Source organism: Callithrix jacchus, chromosome 8 (genome assembly GCF_049354715.1).
Source record: "Callithrix jacchus isolate 240 chromosome 8, calJac240_pri, whole genome shotgun sequence".
NCBI lineage: Eukaryota > Metazoa > Chordata > Mammalia > Primates > Cebidae > Callithrix > Callithrix jacchus.
The window spans coordinates 47956154-47984134 of NC_133509.1; the positions used below are offsets into that span (position 1 = coordinate 47956154).

General features: G+C 43.1%; 1 non-coding gene across 1 annotated transcript; it reads right to left on the minus strand.

Moving 5' to 3' along the window:
* Positions 1–19090: 19090 nt before the first annotated feature.
* Positions 19091–21298, minus strand: LINC02694 (long intergenic non-protein coding RNA 2694). The gene is made up of 2 exons (XR_144265.6): positions 21167–21298; positions 19091–19721 (listed from the first exon to the last, which is right to left on the minus strand). It is a non-coding gene; the product is annotated as a long intergenic non-protein coding RNA 2694 (transcript).
* Between the last annotated feature and the right edge of the window lie 6683 nt (positions 21299–27981).

Sequence of the window (27981 nt, forward strand, 5' to 3'; positions counted from 1 at the left end):
ACAGGTAACTCTTCACATATTTCCAGGAGTGGCTTGTGAGTTCAAGATGGAATGACTACATGATGTATAGCAGAAAGCAGTACATTTTAGAATAAACAGGTATACTACTAACCAATATCTCCATAGAAATGCATAAGCCAAGTCCATCATAGGCAAACCAGCATATAAGGTCATCCCAGCAAGAGAGAAAATCTAGCTGTTAGGCCTTCTTATGTCCCCATTGAGACTAGGCCACACATTCCTCAGGGAAGACCTAACCCTGCAGAATTAAGGGATGCCTCACAAAAAGGTAGCAGCAGTTTGCATTCCTTTTTCAAGTGACTGGTGATGATTTTTTGGTCACCAGTGCTACATACCTCTTTTTCTTTCTTAGTAGCTCAGCAGTAGTAGTCATTAGTAGAATCCAAAAAGTAACAAAAGCACCAGCATTCTAAGTGTCTATTCTATGAGGGAGTAACTTGCTTGGTCCTTTAAGAGGCTTCTGCTCCCAGGAATCTGTTGGTTTGATGTCGCTTCTGTTATCTTCAGTGCACTTCACCGTGAAGCATTGCCCATGGACTTAATCCCAAAAGCTGGGATTACGGGTGTGATTGTCCCTTTTTCAAATCTTCCATGGTGGCTCCAACATCCCACTGAATTTAATGTTCTCTCATAATTTTTTAAGTTTCCAGTGCAAAATAATTGTTTTTCTGTACCATTAGCCCCATTCTACCAGGAAGTCAGGTTCAGGAATTGAAGAATAAAAGAAAACCTGTTAGCTAAATATGTATTTGTAATCAGATGCTCTCTTTCTCACACTCTATTGCCAAAGATGCTGCATCTCTCTTAAGAGTTTATTCCTTTGTGTTATCACTCAATATTCTATTATAAAAATTAGCATACACTAGCACTCCCTGAAAATTTCCCGCCAAAATAAGTGCAACCTAGAGACTTGGGTGGGCCCAAGAAGGCCAAATCATCTACCAGGCAGAGCTCTCCATACAAGGTTCATCTTCACCTTCCATCTAGACCAACAGTCAGACCTGCAGGACAAAACAGAGCACTGTGGCTCATGACCTACATTCCTCCACAGTTACTACATCATCCAGGAAATTCACAGTGTGGGTGTCACCTCAGCTCTCTATACGGTATTGCAAATCACAAATAGAAGGACCACATCAACGCAGTGCTTAGCTGGTAGGTAACCCCACAACTTAAACAATCAAGTATGTGCCTAAGAAATCATCCTCCACCATGAAGAACTGGTAACAAAGATTCAAAATTTAAAAGCCAATAAATCCATAAAAACATCAAGAAAATATTATTTCATACACATCAAGTTGGGAAAAAACTAAAAGTCTTCTAACACGCAAGCTGGCAACAATGTAGGAAAACAAGATGTCATATAGTAATGGTGACAGTGTAAATACCTACAAGCAGTTTGGAAAGCAGTTTCACATTATCTGGAAAAACTGAAAATAAATATATTCTTCCACCAAGTAATTTTGCTTCCAGGTAAATTACCCTAGGGAAACTCTCACACATGTGTCCAAGTAGACTTCTGCACAGCTGGGTGTTACAATGTTATTTACAATAGCAAAATGTTGAAAGTTACCTAAATGCCATCAATAGAGAATGGATAAATTGGCCTAAGTTCATGGAACAGAATATTAAGTCATTGTTAAAGTGAATGAATACGTAATTACATAGGTGGTAATGTGGATGAATCTGAAAAATATAAGTTGAGCAAAATAAGAAAACTTACAATATGTTCATTTTGAAAACAATCCTGGCCAAGTGCATTGACTCACACCTGTAATCCCAATACTTTCAGAAACCGAGGCAGGCAGATCACTTGATGTCTGAAGTCAGAGATCAGCCTGGCCAACATGGTGAAATCCCCATTTCCACTAAAAATACAAAAATTAGCTGGGAGTGGTGATGCACACCTGTAATCTCAGCTACTCAGATGCTTAGGCAGGATAATTTCTTGAACCCGGGAGGTGGAGGCTGCACTGAACAGAGATCACACTACTGCACTCCAGCCTGGGTGACAAAGCAAGCCTCCATCTCTAGAAAAAATAAAACTCAATACTATAGGGAGAGTATCTCCATGTCTAAGTAAAAAACCTATGGAAAAAAAAAACAAATACTAATTTAAAGATATTGGTCACTGCTAGGAAGGGAGGAAATCAATTACTTTACCTATAATATTTTTTAAAGATAAAGGTTAAATATAAAATATTAATACCTGTTAAGCCTGGATGGTATTTATAATTGTTGTTTTTGTTTGCAATTAACATTTTCATAGCTTACACAAAACTATTTTTTTTTAAAAACTGTCAAACAGATAATTCTATAGGTGAGTAAATCAATAAATGATTGAGCACCCTGAATATTGAGTCATGTTGCACAAACAATAGAACATATGACAGCTTCAAGCACCATTAGCAAGTATAAAATCTTCGTCTACATTTGACATGTGTGGAAATTAAGACTCCAAGATATTAAGTGACTTCACACAAATAGCCCGAACTGGAACCCAGGCCTCCTAACTTGCAGTCCAGGACTCTTCTACCATGCCTCGGGTAGGTATCATCGCCACCTTCATTAGAAATAGATACGGCCAGGCACAGTGGCTTACACCTGTAATCCCAGCACTTTGGGAGGCTGAGGCAGGTGGATCACGAGGTCAAGAGATCGAGACAATCCCGGTCAACATGGTGAAACCCCGTCTCTACTAAAAATACAAAAAATTAGCTGGGCACAGTGGCACGTGCCTGTAATCCCAGCTACTCAGGAGGCTGAGGCAGGAGAATTGCCTGAACCAAGGAGGCGGAGGTTGCGGTGAGCCGAGATCACACCATTGCACTCCAGCCTGGGTAACAAGAGCAAAACTCCATCTCAAAAAAAAAAAAAAAAAAAAAAAAAGGAAATAGATACAAACAACTGTATGCGTTACAAGTGGTATGGACAACCGAGAGTTAGGACTGTCCTCAGTAACTTAAGCATCACACTCCCAGAGGGATCTCTCAGTGTTACAATAGTATCTATCAACTGGAAAAACTATATATTAGCTAATTTATACCATGGTTTTACACCCCAAACCCAGAATAACTTCCTCTAGTTATCAATTATGGGCTGACACCATGAAAGATAGATATGCCAAGGAATTGTTGACTGGACCTCTGCTTATGACCTGCTTGGCAGAAGATCCCCTAGTCATCCTTCTGCAGTTGAGATCTCCACAGGTCCTAGCAGGTCAATGCCACCCCGTGCCTCCTCAACGTCTCATGCATCCTGACCTCTTGCACAACCCCCCAATGCCCTGATGCAAACAACTCACTGGCAGAATCTAGAGAGTGAGCTTTCCCATTTATTTTTGTCATCTTCCCCATCCACCTTAGCCACAATTTCATTCCTAAAGTATGTACTATCTGAATTGAAGACTGGGTTTCCCAAGTCCTTTCCAGCCCCTGGGCTTTAGTGTAATTTAACAAGAGCTAATTTTATTGAATGCTTGATAATAGACATTGCTCTATGTACTTTTTAATTTTTAACTTAATACCCACAAAACCCCTGTGAGGTAGATAATATAGTTGTCAACATTTTAAAGACAAGAAATTACAAGTACAGAGAGACTAGAAAGTATACCCCAGGGTCACACAGCTAATAAAGTGGTAGAAGAGGATTGAAACCTAGGCAATTTGGTTCCCAGCCCTCAACCATCACAAACTACACCAAACTCACTTTATTATTTGAATACCTAGTCATTTTTGGAAAAGCAATTAGAAATGGAGACACTATGTTATCAGTTCATTATCTTTGATTCAGCTACTACTGAAGTCACAATGGCTGGGAGGAGATAGGGACAAGAAAAGCAACACGGCCCAGGCTCTAGAGCCTATGCCCACAGACGCAGCATCAAAGGGCCCCCTGTTCCTCTTTATGGGGACTATACTTGTGAGGGGCAGGGACCTGGGTCTATATTGCTCATCATATTTTCTCACTACTTAATAAAGGATCAGGCACATGTTTAGTAAATTTGTCAAGTGAATCAAAAATGATGGAAAATGTGCTATACAAGAAAGGAATATGCTAATACTACAGAAAGTTAAGAATGGGGGCATTCTCCAGAAGTAATTCTAGAGTCTCAAGGGTGTGCTTGAAATAATGCTGAAATGAGTGACCTTTCCAATTCATAAAAAAAAAAAGCACACATGTCCATTCCTCCAATTTCCTCAGATGGAATTTAAATGTTATATCTGCTAGGAAATATCAGTTATGTTGCTGTTCAGAAAATCAACTGTTCAGCCATGTTCTGTACCATGAGATCTTGAGGATCCTCACAAATCCCTTCAGGTCTTTGTCTCTCAACCTTAAACAGAGCTAAGGGCCAGGCTTGGTGGCTCATGCCTATAATCTCAGCACTTTGGGAGGCTGAGGCCAGTAGATTACTTGAGCCAGGAGCTCGAGACCAGCCTGGGCAACATGTTAAAAGCTCACCTCTACAAAAAATACAGTAATAACCAGAAGTGGTGGTACATGACTGTGGTCCCAGCTACTCAGCAAACTAAGGCAGGAGAATCTGCTTGAGTGCCAGAGGTCAAGGCTACACTGAGCCGAGATCATGTCACTGTACTCCAGCCTGTGTGAAAGAGTTAGACTTGATCTCAAAAAAAAAAAAAAAAGGGCAGTTGATGTCGATCCCTAAAGTCACACGAGCCTGTACCAATAAACATTAAAAAGCTGGCCTTTAGAGTGAACAGAGACAAGGATGGCTGCATACATGTCTCTGCCTTTATTGAGAACTTGGTCTTCTTCGCCCCACTCTAGAGCTTTTATAATTGGAATATTCATGCCTTAGAAGGAATTTATGGCTGAAGAATTTCCAAGGATTTCCTGTGACTCACTTTTACACAACTGTCTTTGTCGCTCACAGAAAGCATGGGTCCCTGATGGTGGCTAGTGATCTCAGCAGCCAGGTCTCTAAGGAAATTCCAGGTTACCCACAAACATTTCAAGAGTCTTGGAAATTCTCTAACGAACTAACCCAAACATGCAGGGGCACAGTTTTAACAGGGCCAGATAGGCCTCCAGGGCATGGAAGTATGTATTTCACTGTGCCCCTGTGTTTGCCGGGGGCCCACACAGTAACCTCATGACGTTTGGGGGCCCTTCTTTGGTGTCCGGCTGCTTTCTCTGAATGAGAACTGTGTTTGCTTGGTGCCCTCCCATCCTTCCAACCCTCCAGAAAGCCTTTTTGATTGCTATTTCAGAGCACACCTCAGATAGCAAAAGCCAGCACAAATCTTTAGGATTTTCTAGCAGCAAGTCCTATACTCCTGGCCCCAAGCCTGAATGCAGAGCTGGGAGGAGGGGATCTGCAGGGGAAGAGAGCAGAACAAGGGGCCAGCTTCCTTTGCTGTTGGCTTCACCTCCAACCACAAGAAAATTTTCCACTGTTTCCATGATTGCTGGCGTGGAGCCACATTGCAGGAAGACAGACTCTCTGTTGAGAGAAGAGACGTGGAATGTGGCGAGCAAGTCAGTGAAGCAGGCAGGGAGGAAGGGAGAGCAAGCAGGAAAGCAAGGAGAGAGACACAAAGATGGCAGAGCAAGCAGCAAAAGGTGTTGCCCCTTTGTGGGCAGGGCCAAAATGGCTGGGCAGATCTCCCTGCTGGACGGAATTAGATCCGTATATTTAATCATGAATTGTGTTGAGCCAATACACGTTGGCTTAACTACACTATAATAGGAATTTCCTTTTAATTTTATGTCATCCAGAGTAACCTCAAGATTCATGAGAAGGACTGGGGACCTCTTTACTCTGGATTTATTATTCAAAAAAATCTGAGTTTTTTCCATGTTTCCCATGATGCAGTTCCCACCTCCCACCCTGAAAAGCAACCAAGACACATGTAAATACACTGCCTCGTAGGCACCCAGATTAACTGCGTTGTGTCCATTTTGATTTAATGATGCAATGTCACACCTTTCTCTTCTACTCCAGAAAATACAGAATATCAAGGAGTAAGTATTATTGGTGATGGGAATAGCTTGAAATCCTGATTTTATTTTTCAAGAATTAACATTCACATACATTGATATTAAGATAATGATAATGGTAGGAAATTATTTGTAGTGCATCTCAGCAAAGATCGGGACATGCTGCCACCACTTAAGATCTGCTGAACCTGGAGAGAACCTTACCAGACATTCCCAGCAGAAATATTTTGTCTGGACATGGAGGACATACAGAAACTTTCCCCCACTCCAACATGAAATACAATGTACATCAAGTAACGCCATCCTGTGAGGTAAGCTTTAAAATATAATCATAATGGATCAGAGTAGATGTAAGCAAAATTCTGGGACCCTTTCTGTTCCCAGAAAGGTAAATGAGAGGCAGGATAGACAGTATCTCAAGATCTAACTCAAGTCTGGTTTCTATGACAACTCCCTAATTCACTTGTCTAAAATAGCATCCACTTTATACAGGTCATTGTAGCAAAGTGTTACATGGTCTCCCCAAAAGCAACACTTTTAGAAAGGAAGGTTTCTGCAGAGAAAAAAACAACCGGGAAAGGAAGGGAGTCGTACTAGGTTCTCAGTCTTTAAAATCATGTGCCCGAGCTGGGCACAGTGGCTCACACCTCGGCCAAGGCAGGCAGATCACTTGAGCTCAGCAGTTTACAATAAGCCTGGGCAACATGGTAAAACCCTCTCACAAACAATACAAAAAATTAGATGGACATGGTGGTGTGCACCTGTGGTCTCAGCTACTTGGGAGGCTGAGGTGGGGGGGATCGTTTTAGCCCAGGAGGCAGAGATTGCAGTGAGCTATGATCACACTACCACACTCCATTTCAAACAGAGCCAGATGCCCCCTAAAAAAATCATGTGCCTGCCCAAGTTAAACATTAATAAAACCAATTTTTACTTACCTATGTTTTAAATTTCCATATGCAAGTGATATGAAGAAAAATGTGGCATCTTCATAATTAACATGGAAGAAGATTCCTTTGCAAGAACAGTGTGTTGCTACAGAAAATAAAGAGGATACTTTGAATGGATGAAGCCCCAGAGAATATGTCAAGTAACAATAGATGGATCTGTAAATGCCCTTGAAGGAGGATACTTCCAAGTAACCATAGAACTTTCATTTGAGCGCTCAGATGAGTGAAGTATTCTACTGCAATAGGATGGCGAGATTTTTCTGCTGCCTAGAATTTATGACACAGTCCCAAACTGAGAGCAATCAAGGTAAGGTAGCCTTACATTCCAAGGAGATGTTAAACACACACACACACACACACACACACACACACACACACTCACTCTCTCTCTCTCTCTCTCTCTCTCTCTCATCACTTACTAAGAAACTTCAACACTAGCCCTGAGATTCTTAGTCCCCACCCTCTGGTACCTGCAGCCTATTGAAGAGCTTAGGGGCATACTTGAATGTAGAAATGTGGACCTACTTCCCACTTACAGAATCACAAATATGTAATCCTGTTTGAAAAAACAAAAGAATTAGATTGAAATTAGGTTGTCTCCAAAAAGCTATAGTCTAAATAGAATAGCACACTAAGAACAAGTTCTTGGAACTGGGTTTAACTCATGACTCTGCCATTTACCAACCAGGGAACCTCAGCAAAGTTATTCCATCTTTGTGAGTCTGTTTCCTCATCCTGAAAAATGCAGATAATGGCCAGGTGCGGTGGCTCACGCCTGTAATCCCAGCACTTTGGGAGGCTAGGGTGGGTGGATCACCTGAGGTCAGGAGTTTGTGACCAGCCTGGCCAACATGATGAAACCCCATCTCTACTAAAATTACACAAGTTAGCCAGGCATTGTTGTACATGCCTGTAGTCCCAACGACTGGGGAGGCTGAGGCAGCAGAATTGCTTGAACCCAGGAGGTAGAGGTTGCAGTGAGCTGAGATTGTACCACCTGACTCCACTGAGAGTGACAGAACGAGAATCCATCATTTAAAAAAAGAGAATCCATCATTTGTAAAAAGTACGCATTTCCTAAGGTTTTGTGAGAATTAAAAGAGGTGATGCTTGCACCATGCTTAGCACACAGCCTGTCCCTTAGTCAATGAATGTGAGCTATTATTGTGTACCAGACATTCAACCAGCCAGCCCCAGAAACTGGGCTCAGAAAGGCATTTGCTTCTCCATCTAGAATAAAAATATTTATTTTTTATATGAAAGATCCTTTTCCTGTTTCATAGGAGATTTTGCTTCCCAAGTAAACAACTATAAATCTCAAGTACACATCTGGATTGCACGCTAACTGGGACAACCAATAGAAAGCAGGCAGGGATGGTGAAAAACCCATTTTCCACAGTTCCTAAAATTTTGCAGCTGCTAGGGGCCTCCAAGTAGGAGAATCACCACTGAATCTTAGGCCTTTCCCCGATTACATCAATAAGCAAAGTTATCTTTCTATTTCTTCATAATTATCTGTCATGGCCAAAAAAAAAAAAAAAAAAGGAACAAAAGAGAAAAATCTTGAGACACAAGGTGTAGTGTCAAGAATTCTACAGATAAAACTGAGTTAGGAACCAGGAGTTCGCACTTTATTCTTAGGAAGGTGGTTCCTTTCGCTAAACATAAATGCCTTCGCTGTTGAGGATGACATCACTGCGTGCCTTCTCTGTGAAACACTGAGGGATATTGAGCCACACAAATTATATTTTTCCGTGTTACCGATAACTTTCCATGTTACCAGTACCACACTTTGCCTGTGTTACAGCTCATTCCTCCTGGTGCCTGGAATACATAGCCTCTCTGTTTTAACTTTACTGATCTTGCCACAGATGGTTACCATGACCTTGGTCGTCTTAGGCTCAAGATCAAACCAACTGAGTTAATTGGCTTAGACACTCTTGGGAAAGATGCAGAGGCCCGCACGTCTGGGATAACAACACCCTATTTCTACAACTGCTTGTGGGAAATTTACAGTGTCATGGTCATGTTATTTACATGCAAGTAGGAAAAGAAAATCCATTCCAGCAGGCCACATTCTAAGTACAAACACCAGAAGAGGTTCTAAATACACAAGAGGAAAACCAAACAGTCTCTTAGCATTATCCCCGAATGGCTAGGAAGGGGAACCAATTGCATCAGCCATCACAATGGACTTGGGCAAAATCCTGTGACCTTTGGCATCAGATATCCTCCTTATGCTAATTTTGTACATAGCAACTTTTGCCTAACATTTTCATAAGTAAGCCAAGGACAGCATAAAACATATGCATTTCTTAAAATTACATTTTTATTGTCATCACTTCTCTGTGCTGCTCTTACGGCAGCAGGAAGCCTCAGGTTGGTCTTCAGTCTTCCTCAAGAGGTTTCTCTGACCTCTTTATTAAGAGCACAAAGTTACCAGTAAACATTCAACCCACTACCTTCTCCAAGCTCAAGCTCAGTGTGAAGTTCAGATCTGACAGCTTTAAATAAAGTTCAAAGTCAGTTCATCAACTTTTATCCCTAGAGTTAAACTTTTTATTTTAAATATCTTACTCAGTTTACAAATTTGAGCAGTTTATTAGCCTCCCTAGGAAAATAAGGAATGAAAGCTTTATCTCATGATCTTGGGTTCTCTGAAAACTAATTGCACTGCTCAATGTGGGAGAAAAGTTGATTCACAGCACCATCTCCTGGTCTTTCTTGGCTGTTGCACTGAGCCTCAAAAAAGAAAAATAAAATGCTGAGCACTTGTTAAGAGCTACTTGTAAGCCACTAAAGTACACTTAGCCATCCATGGTGTCAATAAGCTATATCTGAAATATAAAAATATGCATGTGGCCTTCCCAGAAACACCCAAGACATTGATTTGTACTAAGCATTAAAATCCACCGGTGTGGTGTAAACCCAGGTATCACTAAAAGCCAGCAAGAACATGCAGGCTTCAAACGGAAAATGAAAAAGTCATTCATAAATATGCAAGAACACTTCTAGTGGAATACTGAAAGCAAATTATGGTTATAGACTGTAAAAAGAAGGTGGACATGAACATAAGAACAATAAATACTGTGGATTAATAGAGAAGGGAGGGAGAGACACGTGGGCTGAGAAACTATCTACTGGGTACTCTACTCACAACCTGGATGCAAAAGACTCATGTAACAAATCTGCACATGCAACCCCCATATCCAAAGTAAAAGTTGAAAATTTTTTTTAAATATTAAAAATAAGGGAACATGGAAACGTGAAAAGAGGGATGTAGAAAGATGGCAACCAAGATGATCAATTTTTTTCTAGTGTCACTCATTATATATTTTGGGTAACAATAAATGGGGACAGATTGGCAAGCAATAAGCTGTTGTTGCCTGCAGGAAGTTGCACTAAATATGCATAAAGGATTTATTCCAATTCCCCAAATCTCACTTTAACCATGTGTCATGAGCACAAAAAATATTCTCCCATGTGGAAACAAACCAAGTGTTATGATTTGACTTTGGAGTCACTATTGGCTCTGCCCAACAAGCTATCCTTGTTCTCCCCTACATGAGCAATGAGTCACTTGAATGAGAGCAACCCTGAAAGTGAGGTCATGTAAGCGCTTAATCCAGTATCACTTACGACTAGATTTTACCTGCCACTCACACAGCCCCTGCAACAATTGTTTCCAAAGTTGGCTCATACAGAATCCCTTGGAAAGCTTTTTGAAAATAGGTTTCTGGGCCCTTGTAGTTCCACTGCCACAGAATTTTTACAGCTGGAAACCAAAAATATGCAGGTTCGGAATTCTCCCCCAGGTGATTTCAATTGCAACCAGTCTGTGGGCTCACAATTGGAAGCAGCTGGAAGATCACAGCTGTATCTTATTGACAGAGGAAGACAGATTCAATCAAATCCTCGCCAGTCTTGCAGTGCTTACAAGAGGTGTGGCATCAGTTCCAGGTCATCAAAGGCAACCATTTTTACTCCAAAGTTTGCTTACAGTTATAATATTTTCTTTTGGGTACATCATTGCCAAATCAAGAAATAGCCCAATTTATGTAGTCAGTCCACCATATACATGGGTTTCACACCTGAGGATTCAACCAACAGCAGACCAAAAATATCTGGGAAAAAAACATTAACAATACAACATTAAAAATTTAAAAATACATTTACATTGTATTAGGTATTATAAGTAATCTAGAGATAAAGAGATGGTTTAAAATACGAGAGGATTGTGTGGTTTATATGAAAACATGTCATTTTCTTTTTTCTTTTATTTCTGTTTTTGAGATGGAGTTTCACTCTTGTCCAAGCTGGAGCATAGTGACTCAATCTTGGCTCACTGCAACCTCCACCTCCTAAGTTCATGCGATTCTCCTGCCTCAGCCTCCCAAGTAGCTGGGATTACAGGTGCACACCACCACACCCAACTAATTTACCTTTAGTAGAGATGGTGTTTCACCATGCTGGTCAGGCAGGTCTGGAACTCCTGACCTCAACTGAGCCACTGGCCTTAGCCTCCCAAAGTGCTGGGATGACAGTTGGAGCCACTGTGCCCAGACAACATGTCATTTTCTATTAGTGACATGTGCATCCTCAAATTTTGGTAACCTTGGGGCAGGGGCGTATGCTGGTACGCTGAAACCCACTCCCTAGAATATGAAGAGATGACTGTATAATCCGTGACTGCTTTCTTTCCAAAACCTTTCTGTTTGAACTATGAAAGTCAGGATCATTTTAATGTTAACTGAACTCTGAGCCCAGGAAGAAACATGTCTTGGATAATGGGCAATGAGGTGATACCGTTATACAGAGGAGGAACTCCTTGCAGGCTCAAGAACTGTCTGGATGACTTGGGAACATAAATGGTGGCAGTGGGCTAGCAAGTTTCTAGTGGAGCAAGGCTGGAGGCTGGAAGCTTAAATGCATTTGCATCAAATTTGGATGATGAATTAATAAGGCCAGAGCCAAGACAGGACTTAAAAGCATGTTTTCTTCAGGGTGGCTCATGAATCTCATTTCCAGGAAACAGATCCCTATAATCCTGTAGTCAAAATCAGTCTGTCCCCACCCTTTGTCTTCTTGCTCTCACATCCCTCAGAGTTCACGTATTACATTGTTAAAGCTGACTGAGTGATGCATATGCTGACGCTGTGTGCCCCTCATGCACCAGGGAACAAGTCTGCACCCTCAACTTCCCAAGCCCTGAAACACCTAGGATTGGACATTGTCCGCAATAGAAGCTCATAAATGTTAGCTGAATTCTTGAAAGAAGTCGCTGATTGGTTTGGTTAAGGGGCAGGAATGTGTTGCCACTTAGATTAAAAGCAGCACTTTGTTTTAAGTAACAGAAACAGTCCCTAATGACATCATACAGAGCTAGAAGGCAGCTGTTGTCACCAGTGCATTCAAGAATCCTTTTGGCTGTGATTCCTCAGCCTTGACTGAGGGAGGACTGAAGCCAGGGTCGGTCTCCCCAGAAAGACCTTCTCAACTGGTCCGGGATTACAGGACATACGATAGCCTCTCGATTTCCCACCATCTGCCTGAAATCTTCATCGCTTCACCTTCTGAGAACAACAAGGGGCAGGGATGTGCATTGGTGGCAGGAGTTCTGTGAGAGTCCCAGAAGGAAAGAAAACAACTCTAAGATAGAAAATGGAAACCATGGCCTCCTGAAAGCTAAAACGTCCTGACAATCCAAGAAGCTCATCTGATGGGTGACCTCCTGAAACTTTCTGTGACTCTAACTCATGCTGGTGGGGGAGGATGAGAGGAGGCGGCTACCACACTGAGGGAATACAGAAGGAGCACAACTAAGGATTTCATTATCAGAATTTTTGTGACCAAATATACCATTGTTTGCCTGTCAAAAAAAAATATTTTCAGTGTAACTTACGTACGTACTGCTAATTTCACCAAACATTTTCATTGTATTCCTTTTTATCTTCAGAATCTCTGCTAACCTGGAACATTTTACTTCAGTCCCATTAATCAATAAGCACCTACTGAATACCACTCTGAGCACCTGCTGAATACCACTCATGCTGGGTACCACAGCTATATTTAGGGGAAAAAAAGCTGATTCAATTATAAAAGTACTTTACCCGTAACTTATGAAACATGGACTTATGAAATTGAGTAGAAAAACACCACATAAACTTACTCGGTGATGCAGTCAATATACGACAGTGTAAGACAGAGGCTTAAAGTATTTTCACTAAAAGATAATTTTAAGTCATTCATTTCAAAATCATCTCAAGTTCATATTCTAGGAATGCCCCACCCCACAACAAGCCTATATGTATCTAAAAATTTAGATTTATATCAGCTATAAATTAGGAAAAGTACCTCTGCTTGTAAGGTAATTCTTTTCTTCTGGAAGAGGATTTCTCGCAGCTCCTTTGGAATTGGAAACTCATGGCATGAATTGAAAGCAAGTTTTGCTGATAAGAGCACATACCATGAGCCAGACAGCCAGGCTCAATACGAACTCTGCTAGGTTCTAGCTGTGTGATTCAGACAAGTGATTCAACATCTCTGTGCTCCAGGGTCCTCGTTTGTAAGGAGAAGACAATGACAGTGCCTCCCCACAGAGGGGTTACAAAGATTAGATGAGCTCCTGTAACTAAAGTCCTTGGCACTATGCCTGGCTCTCATCTGCTATGCAAAGTGGGGCACTGCACTACCAGGGCCAGGTGCATAGCAAACACCTGGGCAGAGAGCAGATCTAGTACTAGACAGAAATTTTTCCCCCAGAGAACTCATACATGTTTGCGTGTCTTCTGAAAAGCAAACAGAAGTATTCCTTTAGGAGATGGAGGAAGCCCTCACAAATGCTATTATTTAGCTATGTCTTCTCCCCTTTTTATTTCAATTCCTAAAACAGAACTACTCTCTCTTTAAAATCAAATTGATGACAGGCTCTTCCCACCTACTTCAGAGTCAATTCTAGCAAGGTAGCTAAAGAAGCAATCCACAGCAGATATATCACAGTTCTTACTAGATGTCAGCTTCTTCCCATCAGGTGAGATGGATGATTGATTGGCTGGATGGATAATAAATTGTTCCTGGATCAATGCTGAATGATAATTATATCTAATCTCTGTGCATAGAAAAGCCACGCCAGGTAGGCAGTGTTTCACACCTGTAATTCCAGCACTTTGGGAGGCCAAAGCAGGTGAATCACCTGAGGTCAGGAGTTCGAAACCAGCCTGGCCAATATGGCGAACCGCAATCTACTAAAAATACAAAAATTAGCCAGACATGGTGGCTGCACCTGCAATCCCAGCTACTCAGGAGGCTGAAGCAAGAGAATTCCTTGACCCCAGGAGGAAGAGTTTGCAGTATGCCGAGCCAAAATTGCACCATTGCACTCCAGCCTGGGTGACAGAGTGAAACTCCATCTAAAACAAAAAGGAAAAGAAAGAAAAGCCAAGCCTTCTGACATTAGCAGTATCATATGCTTGAAAATTAACTATCATAATAATTTACATTGGCCTCATCTTTATTGAGATGAGGCCAGTGTAAAGCCACATGTAAAGATGAATTCAGCAAAAACCCAAACCAAATGAAATACTGTTTCAGGGAATATTCTTAGGTTGTGATTGTGTCTACCGTAACAGAATTTAAAAATAATGGTCTAAATAATTCTAAATGCTTTCTCATAAATAATTGTAGATAGAGCCCAAAATAAGTATTTTCAGATTTTCTGAATATTGGTTCAAATTCAATTTATTCTAGATTTTATTTCAGTCTCTGGTGCTTGTAACTTTCATTTTACATATCTTAGCCCAGTAACTTGTTCTTGAAAAAATGGTAGAACCATGTCACCTACCCTTTAAAATGTTTTATTCAAAAATAATAAAAGGTATAGAAAATTGTACAAGTCGTAAACATCCAAGTCAATGAATTTTCACACACCGAATACAACTGTGTAATTAGCACCTAGGTTAAGAAACAGAACTCGGCAGCACCTCAGAAGCCCACTTCATGCCTCATCTCCCAAAAGCAACCTCTATCCTGACCCTTAAGCACACAGTTGAGTGCATCAGTTGGCTCTTGCTGCATAACCAACAATCACAAAACTTCAGTATTTTATCACTCACTCACCTGGGGCGGGTGTGTAGGCGAGTCGGCTCATGTTGGCTGGGCTCTTTCTTGCCAGGTCTGTCCCGCAGACCCCAGCTGACGGATGAAACAAGTACTAATACACAGGTATGCAGTGTAAGAGCAGTGAGGTGACTGCGCGACTCTACTGGTCAGAAAGCAGTCCCGAGAAGCTGGAGCTGCCTGCTTTCATTCAGTGCAGGCACAATGCCGAAAACCTGGAGCAAACACAACCTGCAGGTAATTAACATTTACTGTTCCCCTTTCAGGGAACATCACGTGTGCAGATGATCAGAAGTCAGTTCCTGGTCAGGAAAAGTGAACAAGCCTGTTTAAGATAAATTCCCCTACACTCCCTTGGGCTCTGCAGAACTTTCCAACCTTTCAGGAGGTTTGTGCCTTTCCCTATAGTTTTTCCCACCACTCTGACAGATCCCCCACAGGCTCACTCTTGCATATGGGGAGCTGGGGGACAGCTCGCCTCCAGCAGCCTAGCCACGGCATGGCCATAGTGATAGCAGAGAATAAGAGAACAAGCAGAAATATGCAGGCCTCCTCTTTATTCAAGAAGACAGGATCTGACAGAGCCGGGATTAGAGTGAGGCTGGCAGAGTGGGGTTGGAAAATTGAGTCATGCAAGAGCAGGGTCAGCTATGCCTTTATTGAAATTTTGACATTTTGTTCATGATAGATTTTTTTGCATTAATTTTGATTTTTCAAAACCGTACATTCAATGTTATTTTTCTTGATTATTGAGAGTTTTGGTGCCTCCTTAATTTTAAGGCTGGGCCTTCATTGTCTCACCATAGTTCTGACCCTGCTGGGGACATACACTCCGCATCTTCAGTGAAAGGAGCTGCGGTCATAAGGCAAAGGGCCTGGGTTTCAAGAGATGAAGAATTAGAGCTACTAGCGCAATCAATCTACCACAATTAGTTTTGGCCATTTTTGAGGCTGGACACAGTGACTGACACCTGTAATCCCAGCACTTTGGGAGGCTGAGCCAGGGGGATCACTTGAGCAAAAGAGTTTGAGACCAGCCTGGGCATCATAGGAGATCCCATCTGTACAAAAAGTTTTTTAAAGTATTAGGTGAGTGTGGTGGCGGGCTCCTATAGTCCCAGCTACTCAGGAGGCTGAGGTAGGAGGATCCTTGGGCCTGGGAATTCAACGCTGCAGTGAGCTGTGATTATGCAACTGTACTCCAACCTGAGTGACAGAGCAAGACTTTGTTTGGGGCCATTTTTGTATTCGATATAAATGGAATTGAACAATGTGTATTCCCTTGAGTCTGGCATCCTTTTCTCAATGTTATATTTGTAAAATGCATCCAGAGTGTTGTGTGTAATTGTAAATCATTTATTTTCATTGCTACCCAGAATCCCATTGTACAAAGACATCACAGGGTTGCAGGACATTTGGATAGTCACCATTTAGAGCTATTAACACCATTGTGTTGAACAATCTAGCATAACTCTCTACTAAATACATATGCATTTTTGTTGGGCACGTACTTAGGAACAGAATTGCTGGGTCAGAGGGTATGTGTACATTCAGTTTTAATTGTTGCCAGTTTCCCAGCAATTAATTTGTTTAGCTTTGTTAAAGTTCTTGGTATGTGGTAGTATGAATCTTCCAGTATTGTTCTTTAAGACAGTTTGGCTATTTTTGGCTCTACGTTTCTAAATGAATTTTAGAAATAGCTTGTCAATTTCCACAAAGGAAAAAAACCTGCTGGGATTTTTACTGGGCTTGTTTTGAATCTGTAGACTAATTTGGGAAGAACTGACATCTCTACAACATACCTCAATGTCATCTTAAATTGTTCTCCATGTCTCATACCTTTGTATATCTACTTTGAATAAAATAGGTAGCCAATAAATACCTAAAATAGGTGGCTAATAAAGGCATTACAAAGCTTTAGACTTAATGATATTTTTCAGCCATAATACACATCTGCTATGGTACAGATGTCCTCACCAAAACTCTTGTGGACATTTGATTGCCATTGTCACCGTTTTGGGACATGGGGCCTGTAAGAGGTGATTAGGTCATGGGAGCTCTGCCTTTGTGAATAGACTCACACTGTTATCACAGAAGTGAGTGAGCGATTTAGGGAGTCTGCCCCCCTTTTCCTCCCTCCCTCCCTCTCTGTCTCTGTCTTTCTTTGTCACATTCCCTCTCTTGCCCTTCTGCCATAGGATGACCCTCACCAGATGATAGTACCATGCTCTTGGACTTCCCAGCCTCCAAAACCATAAGCTAAATAAATTTCTCTTCATTATAAATTACCCATTCTGGAGTAGTCTGTTACAGTGACAGGAAACCAACTAAGACAACCTCTTCCAGACAGCTGAATCATTCTTCTCTTCCATTACCCTAGGCCTTGCACATGCTCTTCCTTAGTCGGGCAGAATTCTCTCCCTGCCTTCTGTCCCTCTACCTGACTAAATCGAGTCTTCCTTGACAAGTCTGTTCAAATGTCACTGCTCTGCAGAGTTAGCAAGTCCTCTTTGTTTTCCTCCCTCTGCACTCCTTCACCCAATTTTAAGTTGCCACGTTGTATTCTAATGAGCTGCTCGGGTTCCCACTAAATACTTGGGTGTCTACCAGAGCCAGCCCAGCACTAAGTAGATTTGTGTTGAATAAAAGAAAACGATCAATCCACTTTTTGCTGGGCTGTTTGTTACTTGATTTACTTTGTCTTTGTAAGACTTCATCTGATCTTAAATTGAGTCAAAATATGCGTGTTCTAGTTTGGCAAAGGAGTACATGCTATCTGATGTTTGCTTCATTATTTATTTTGATTTGAAAACATTTCTTTATATTAAATGTCTTTACAATAGGGATTTGAAGCGAATAAATTGTTTGGTCTGATTCACAGCACAGTTTCTAAGTCAGTCTAGAAGAAAGCCATCAACACTGATATTTCCAGTGACCAGTAGCAAGAGAACGCATGAAAAGGCAGGCACACCTCCAGTGACCACTAGGTGGCAGCTTCACTCTCAAATATGACCGGATTGACAACGTCCATCCAAGAAGTCTGGGGCAGGCAAGTTGGAGCACAGGGCGAAGCTTCACTAGGCCCTGTGGGTGGAAATATGAAGACCCAAACTCAGCCCTGAAGAAGATGGAGTTATGGAAAAAACAGCACATGGAAAATGTAAAGGAATGCCACTAGACGTTATTTCACTGAAAGTTTAGCTAAGTTAACCACAGCCACAAAATTGGTAGAGAAAAGACGTGCAGGACCCGAGACAGGCCAGACCGTGTTGGAAGGCAAAGGAGTCTCCTGCCCGCCCTCCACAGCTGGAGCCCAGCCCCTTGGGGAAAGGCAGGATGGTTGTGGGCTGGTCGTTGCTGAGCCCCAGTCATGTGCTGAGTGACAACCTCAGATGTATCTCAGCCAAGACTGCTTGCTTCTCTTCTGAGAGACCCTAGAAGGAACCCCTGAGAGGCCCTGCTTAGTCTTTCTAGTTCCCATTCCAAAGCTGAGTAAGGGACTTTTCAAGCTCGGAGTGTGAATGAGGGGCAGGGCTTATCTCCACAGAAACCTGAGGTGGCTCCTATCACAGCAAATCTAGACACTTCATGGGTCCACCCACAACAGGCCACCCAGGACCCCTGAGGAAATTACCTGGACTATTAACCTTGAGGAGGGAACAGGCCAAAATCACCAATGGACTTCTATCAGGACCATATTTTATATATATATATATATATATAAAGCACAGATTTCTTCTGTCCTAGAATAGGGAAACTGAGGCCCAGAGCAAGCCAGGGACGAAGTAAATGCAACCCCTGTGACTGAGAAGAGAGCCTTCGGGTAGGCCTAAGGAGACAAAAACCCCAAGGAAGCCATCTTGGCGATACCCAGGTTATCACAGTATAACACCCACTCATACATTTGTGGAAGGGCTTTAACTGTTGCACACGAAGAACATGAGTTCTTCATGAATCAGTCGTCAGTAAGAACCTGTTCTCTTCTCTTTATCTGCTACCACCCCCAGAAAGACTGCAAAGAACAGACATTTGAGTCCACCCGAAACTGCCAAGCTCAAAAGACACTGCACCAGCTATGAGGTAACAACCACCAGAGGTTACAGGATCTGTGAACAGGGTAAGCTCCTTTACTTCCCTCCTGCTGGAGTGTGAGTTATAAAATAGACTAACAATGACAGGGAGAGGCAAGTTTTAAGAAAGAGCTAGTAAGATGCTACATGCAGCTTCTCCCCACATCTTCCACACCACACCGACATCAACCTCCAGGCCTAGTTTGGGTGGAGAAAGGAAGTCCCAGAGGATCTGAGAGGATAGGTTGGCATGCTCTCCCCCAGGTGGACTTTCCCAAGCAGCAGCTCCCACAGATGCATCTGCCGCTGGGTCACAGGGAGACAGGAAGTGGTGAAGGGCAGGGCACAGTCAGGTCGGAGGGGCTGGGAGCCACTTCCAGGCTTCTTTTGGAGTCAAGCTTTGTAATGGAGGAGATCCATGCATTTCCTTGGACCCAGCATGGTCTGAAGACATGAGCTGGAGCTCGAACAACATGCCTGCCCCAAAAGGACCCTTGGAGAAGAGAAGGGAAGCATCTTCTCCTAGGTTCCAATCCCCGAGCTCTTATCGGTGGCCCTGGGTGAGATGTTCGCTTGCTCTGAGCCTCAGGTTTCCTCCCTGTCAAATGGGGATAACATTACCTAATTTCTAAAGTTATTAGAATAAAATAAAATAAAATTCATCAAGTTTCTTGTACAGAATAGATGAGTAATAAATGGGATGAGTGTGGAGTACCTTCCTGGGATGGAGCCACGGACTCACTATGAAGCGGCAGAGAGTTCCATGTGCTTCCTGAAAAGGCTGGCCTCTAGCAATACCTGTGGCAGGGGACATCAGCAGAAAAGTTAACCTAGGGTGCCAAGAAGCACTTGGGACCAGAGGGAGGATGCTCTCCCCATCGCTAGCACACAGGTAACCATGGAACAGGACTTCTCTACCACTGGTAGCCACTAAGGAAATTAGGGGTAATAGAGGCAAGAAAATTACATTCAATTATAAAATACATTCCATTTTATCAGGCAGCCTCCTGGTCAGCCTGCACTGTGTTCCTGCCCCTGTGTTTCTACAGTAGCAATGTAATTATCGGTAGCTACTGTAAAAAATTACTGAAACTTACAGTATAAAACACACACTTACTATAATTTAGTTCTATGGGCCAGAAGTCCCATGGGTCTCATAAGACTCAAATCAACGTCTCAGCAGGACAGCGTTCCTTGGTGACAGCTCTAGGGGAGAGTGTATTTCTTTGCTCATTCTGATCTTGACAGTTCCATGGGATTGCAAGACTGGGGTCCTTGCTAGTTGCTAACTGGGGCCACCCTGAACTCCTAGAAGACATTTGCTCTGTCCTTAGATATATAGTTCCTACAACTCTGAAACAGCAACCGGGCAGGGAATCCTTCTCTCGTAGCGCTCTCATTGACCTCACTTCCCCTAGACACATTTCTGTCTCTGCCTGCACTTAGGGAAGGCAGACTGCTTCTCAAGATTAGATGGGGCCCATTCGGATAATCCAGGATAATCTCTTTATCTCAAGATCCCTAATGTTAACCACACTTGCAAAATCCTTTTTGCTGTTAAGATAACATAGTCACAGCTCAGGGAATGAGAATGTGAACATCTTTCGGTTCGGGGGGCATCTTTCTGGCTATCAAGCTATTAAACATTCACCAGGCATTTATTTATGACCTTAATGGCCAAGTACCATGCTATGTGCCAATTCTATGTTGGCATAAGAGGCATCAGGGAGAAAGTCTAGACTGGGTGGTGCCACCCACTGGGACATCTGACTTTGCAGTACTCCAGGGGATTCTGTCCACATAAAATACAATATGGATTGTACCTCACACCTCCCACTCCCTTAACCCTCTTGACTCCCCAGGCCTTGCCCCTGACTTATATAGGCTGAAACCCCAGTCTGAAATTGCTGGAGGTGTCTGAATAAGGTCATTCCAGTTCTCTGGGAGGCAGGAGCTAAGCTCACCAGGGGACTGAGATGATGACCCTGCTAGAACGAGGTTCAGCCATAGCAGAAAAACCAAACAGAGCAAGGCAGGACTTGCAGCAGTCCAAACAGGCCCCTGCAGACAAATGCTGCTCTTGCTCTTAGCCTTGCTTCCTGGCCTGGTTTCATTGTCCCTCTGGGGACTACAGAGGGAAATGCCCAGGTCCTCTTGGGTCCCTTGTAACTCCATATCAGAATAGAAAAACTGTCGCTAACTGAAGCCCCTTCCGGCTGAGGTTCCCTGGCCTATATTTTGCAGCTCCAGGGCTCATTACAGCCACCAATTTGCTGATATGTTCTCAACCACAAGGATGGTGAGTCAGCACAGTGGTTGACTCTCAGCAGAGAGGCTGCAGCCTTCAGCAGAGCCCTCAGTAGGGCAGCTTCCTGATCAGCCTCTGCTGTGGTCCTGCCCCTGTGCTTCTTCCAGTTCTGGGCATCCCTGGCCTGGCTGGCACCCTAGTCACACACCCAAAACGCAGTTCAGCTTGCTGAGCACAGTGCCTCCCAAAACCATGGCATAAGAGGTGAAGGATAGAACAGGGAGGAAGTCATCAGCCCAGTCTGACAAGTGCAGGCCAGCATTTGGCCAACAGCAACTCAGGCTCTTTGCTCCAGTCCAAACCCAAAACATGAGTCAGAATTCACCTCTGGAATTCAGGTCCTGACAGCTGAGACACAGTCCCCATTGCAGCATCACATTCCGGCCAACCAGCCTTCCAGGGGCAGGAGCTGACACCAGGAATGGGCGCTCAGTCCTCTCTCAGTTAAAAAGCCTTTGCTTCATACCACAAAACCCAAAGTGCCAGCTGTGGTCGTCACTTCTGCTCCTGCCACTTAAAATTTGCTGGCAAGATAGACTTTAAGGGAATGATTTCCCCACACACATAGCATTCCTTGTTTTAATCTTTCCTGTACCCCTCTTAGGGCTAAATTACTGATGAGAGCCCTGAGTGACACAGAACAAGCTGGCAGCAAGAAGGAAACTTGTCAGCAGTGACAAGCTCTAGATGACAGTTATGTGGCTTGGAAGGCAAGTCTTACTCTAAAAAGATCCTGCCCCCATCCCAGCTCTGGATTACTTGGTCTGGTAGGTTTTACAGAGTATGACCCCAGTTTTCTGTTTAAGGACATTGGCCTCCAGATATGGCTAGGAGAGAGTTTTCCTCTCAGATCTTGCCCCAAAGATCACCATGACAATGACCAGAATAATAAATGTCTATAATCACATGCAATCTTTAGCTCTAGTAATAGAGTATGGCAGAGAACTCTGCTGCTATTGCTGCTGCTGGTGGTGGTGGTGATGATAAGGAAGACAGTAGATGATCTGACCTTCCTCAGCCTCTGATGGCTGATTACAGGTAGATGTGGCTTCTGAAGAAAGTTATATAATTCACCTCTTGTTCCTGATGCACTTTTAACAAAACTTCCCTGGAAAAGACTTTGTACCTTCTTTAAGTACCCAACACACAGTCATCTTTGTTTTCCTACCAAGTTCCCACATTTCTGCCTCAGTGGGTTCTATAGTCTGAACCCCAGAAACAATTTGATAGTTCAACCATCTGGCAAGTAGTTACATCAAGGGGATTGTAGATTCCCAACCCAGAATGGAAGAATCCTTGACTCCCTGCACCACCACCACCACCCCCACCCCGCCAATTTCTGCCCCACCTCGAACTGTCTATATCATCTCAACCGCCCAACTTTTGGGGAAGAGGGGTGAATTTCCTCTTCCTTTTCATCGAGACTAGCCCAGGTCTCAGACCCAATCTCTTTACTGGGAACCTAGGCTAGTAATTTTGAGCACACAAAATCAATAGCAAAAATCAAGTCCCATGTGGTAGAACAACCTCAACTCAAGAGAAAGCTCATTGGTTGAGAGTGTTCATAGCATCGTGCACTGCCCAGGAATGCAGAGAACATGTAGCCCTGCTAGCTCTTGTTGATTGAGAATGGAAGACAGCTCTTGGAATGTAGGGGAAAAATCTACGGCTGTCATGAAAAAAATATTCATGTTATTTAAATAGTAGAATCACAGTGAACCAGAACCAGGGTGACATTAAACTGGGTGTACCTGTGCTTAAAGTTGAAGGTGAGATCCTTTCAGGCAAACAGGCAGTGGTGTCACTGGGAGAGTCCCATGCATTCTGGGAAGACAAGGCTCCCAGCATAGAACATCTCCTAATTTCCCAACTGTAGGAACCCTTAATGTAAGTGTCCAGTCATGTCCTGGAATTGCCCTAAGTTCCACATGTGTCCTTAAAATGAGCTTGGACCCTACTTCACTCCAGCCTACCAGCTTTCTTGCTGTTTTTCCAACACCCCAAGTTTGCCTCCACCTTGGAGGTCTTACCCACTATTGCCTCTGTCTGAAACATTCCTCCTCCAGCTTCTTTGTGGCTGAGCCCCTCTTGCTGTTCAGGCCTCAGTTCAAATATCTCCCCTCAGAAGAGATGATGCCTCATGCCCCCTCTGTGGTAGCCCATGCACCCTAAGGGTTCACCATCCCACCTTCCCCTCTTCTTTTCTTATCACCAGCTGACATGATCTTAGGTCTGGTTTGCTTCTCATTTACTGTCTTGTGTCACCCTACACAAGTGTGAGCTCCATGGGAGCAGGGCCCTGGCCAATCTTGTTCACTGCTGTGTTCTCAAGGTTCAGATGGTATCTGGCAGCCCATGAAAATGTGTTGAAGGAAAATGGAAACATATATTCAGTCATACATGTTTGGTAGGCTGGGAATCCCCAGAGGAGGTCGAACCCAGAGGGAGAAAGAGAGAGAACTGGGCTCTGGGGGAAAATCCCAAGGGGACAAGGGCTCTGATGGAGAGGGCAGGACCTGGCAGCCAGGCTGGAGTCTCCAATGTACAAGGCTGTGTTATGTCATTCCCTCCCCACCCAGGGAAAAAGAGCACTGATGTGCAAAATAACTAGGACCCTGCAAGCCTGGGGTAGAAACACTTTGGAGAAATCTTATTTTCAGAGAGCTTCCATGAAAACCTCTGGGAACCAAGACACTGGGTGCTAGACTAGAACCCAACCCCAAGAATAACTATTTGGGTGTGCAGGACAAGACAGCCAGAAAAGTGGCCTGGTTTTCCTCCCCTTGCTGGATAGTGAGAAATGAAACCAGCTAATAAAACTTTATAGATTCACTTATTTATTTGGCCATGTCAGTGTATGTTTGTTTTATTGTATATATTTAAGGTGCACAACATAATGTTTTGATATACAGAGTGAAACAATTACTACAGTCAAGCCAGTTAATGTATAATCATCTCACAGAGTTACCTTTTTTAGGTTGTGTGGCAAGAACACCTAAAATCCACTCTATAGGCAGATTTCCAGTACAGATGGTCCTTGACTTAATGGTGGTTTGACTTAAGATGTTTCAGTGTCATGACGATGTCAAAGTGATACACATTCAGCACACTACTTGACTTACAATAAGGTTATGGCAGAGAAGCATCTGTATATAACATTACATGGTCTGTGTGCTGTGCATTAGATTTCAAGACTTATTCATCCTACATAACCGCAACTTGGCACCCTTTGACCTACATCTCCCATGGTCCCTTTGGTGACTGCCAGTCTCCTCTCTGTTTTGATGATTTTTGAATTCCAGATATGAGAGAGATCATATGATATTTGTTGTTCTGTGTCTGGTACATTTCACGTAACGTAATGTCCTCCAGGTTCATCTATCTTGTCACAAATGGCAGGATTCCTTCCTTTTTAACGCTAAATAATAGTCTATTGTGTGTGACACACACACACCCCACATTTTCTTTATTCAGTCATCTGTCAATGGACACTTATGCTGTTTTCATATCTCAACTACTGTGAATAATGCTGCTTTAGAAGCACAGTGAGAAGTCACCTGGAACCTTTGCCCTGCCACCACCCAACCCCAAGGCCTTGTCCTGAGTCCGGAAGAGGGAAGCCCAAGGGGAAAAAAAAAAAAAAGGAAAGACAAAATGATAACTCTGTGAGCTCTGGAGATCTGAGGAACAGCCAAGATTGGAATTCTCCCTGCCCCATTCCAGAGTTTTCTGAGCTGCAACCCTGCAGGCATGCTTTGCAAGATACATATAATTCTTATTTTCCAGGCAAAAAAGTTAAAGGCCTGCTGCTGCTACTGCTGCTGCTGCTGATGGTGATGAGAAGGAAATCACAAGATGATCTGAACTTCCTCAGCCTCCGATGGCTGATTATAGGTAAATGTGGCTTCTGAAGCAGTTATATAATTTGCCTCTTGTTCCTAATCCACTTTTAGCAAAACTAAAGTAATTCAAAAGTAATCCAGGCCAAAGTACAGTTGATTGGTTATAGAAACATACTTCTCTGACTGCCAGATTACCATTCCTCTGGACCTCCTGCTAGAATTAGAACCCTAATTTTTAAAGGCACCAGGTAGGCAGTGCTCAGGGGAGGCTGAACTGCTAGCTCCCATATTAGGGAATCTTGATTAACCTAAGCCAGGAGTCTCAGCACTGGCTGCCCATTAGAACCATTCAGCCTAGTTAAATCAGCCTATCTGGAGTGAGTCTAAGCCTCAGTAGTTTTACAAAGCTCCCCCAGTGATTCAAAAGTGCAGCCAGGACTGGGATAGCCAACCTAAACTACTCATGATAATTTCCATTCTCATTAGCTGTGGGGTTCTGGGAAAGCAAAATTCCTTTCTTTGAAATACAAACATATTGTGTTGATGAAGCAGGTTGTGCTGCATCCGGAGGTGATGCCTAGAACCGTGGACACCATCTGGAGAACAAAAGCCAGCACGCTGAAGTCGGCAGGGGAAAAAGAAGGGGAAAGTCCAGTTACTCAAGATATTATTGGGCGCAGTGGCCTACCCCTGTAATCCCCACACTTTGGGAGGCCAAGGCGGGCAGATCACCTGAGGTCAGGAGTTCAAGACCAGCCTCGCCAACATGGTGAAACCCCATCTCTACTAAAAAAAAAAAAAAACCTAGAAACTAGCCATGCATGGTAGCAGACGCCTATAATCCCAGCTACCCAGGAGGTTGAGGAGGGAGAACTGCCTGAACCCAGGAGGCAGAGGTTTCAGTGAACTTAGATTGTACCACTGCACTCCAGCCTGGGCAACAAAGCGAGACTCCATCTCAGAAAAAAAAGAGAAAAAAGAAAAGACATTATTGAACAGACGAATTACCCAACCCTGAAACTGCTCTCCCTTGGACTTTCTGTGTTAAGTGAGTTAGTAAAGTTCGATGTGGCCAGTTTTTGTTGGATTTTTCATTACTTGAAGCTGAGAGCATTCTATGTGATACAATCATACAGAAAGCAGCAGAACCAAAAGTCAAGCCAAGTTCAACTTTGAGGCAGCCAATAGAAGCAAAGAGTGAAGAGAGACCAACAGACAAGTGGGAGTTATCTGAATCAGATCAGCGGGTTTCTAGGTGGTTTTCAGCTATTGAAGGTAGTTTAAGGTTATGATATGTTATCTTGATTTTTTCTTCTTTTTTCCCTATTCATCAGCATCCCTACATGAAAATAAAGAACACTATCTAGTAATTAATTGCCAGGTTTAAAATGTAAAATTGGAGAAGAAGACCAGGTTTGAAATGTGGAAGATGGTTGAAATTAACAGCTAAACTTAAGAATTAGGATTGCCTTGGGTTTCAGTAAAACATCAAGCAAATTTGCTCATTTAGCCAACAACCTCAGTGACGAATGAGTCAAACCAGTTTTTCAATCCAGTAATTTTTCATTTAGGGCCCCCAAATTAAATGTTAAAATGCCCCTTTCTAACATTTGATCACTATAAAATAATCAAATCAGTGAAAAATCAGCCCCCAGAAATAAAACTGCTTCTTGAAAGGTTCTTACACCTACCTGTCCCACCATACTCCAACAGGCAGCTTAAGGAAAGGGGTCTGTGCCTTTCAGTTCACATGCAACCTGGAGAAGGCTAGAGATTTCCACAGCAGTACCAAAGAACTGCCTGAAGGTGGCGCTCAAGGGTGATAGTAACAGAGCGTCTGATCCGGCAATTTCAGCATTTGCAAGACATCAAGCCGGTTTTCTTCCCTGATAAAGCTAATTGCCTTGCATTAACGCACAGCATAAGACTTCGCAGCACAAAAAGAATAACGGAATTATAAAAGCTGTAATTTGGAGGCTTTGTCAAGAGCTGTGATGAGCACACCCTAATAGGTATAAATGTTCTGAAGTACTAATGCTCTGTGAAGAGGGGTTTCTGAGGGAGGAACAATGCCTGCATTAGTATTCGGGCTCTGGAGAGGAAAAAGCTTTTTGGTCTGCAATTACTGGCGTCCTGTTCTTTGCTTTAGAACACATCTACCTGATGCTTGCTATTTTTTTCAGGCACACTTCCCTTCTCTTATTTCACATGTACATTCGCATGAATAAAACTTGCTTTTTAGACTTTACCAGGTACTGAAGTGGCTGCCTGATGGAGAGGCTTAGATGCTCACCTTGAAGCAGCTTCCCCTAACACTGGGTCTGTGAAGCTTCAGGGTGCAAAACATGCTTATCTAGACAATATCATAAGTCCGCTGAGTTTAGATTTTCTGCTCTACTTCCTAAGCCTGCATCTCCGACTCTTCTTCCCTTTGAAGCCCTATAAAATTGTGCAACCTTGCTTCCTGTGGAGTAAGCTGTTCCTAGAATAGGGACTGCTAACACTTTCTCTTCTATTGCTTTGGTAGTAGCAGATCTCCTACCTCCCAGTTCCATATTGCCGCCACCCCCAGAGCTCCACTACTTTCCCACCTTGGGCTGGGACCAGCATGAACAGATCTCCCTGGCACATCCCTTGCATTTAGGGGGCACTGGCCCCTGACCTAAGGTTGCCCCGGTTCTTGGCTTGCTCCCTTGAAGATCACGTTA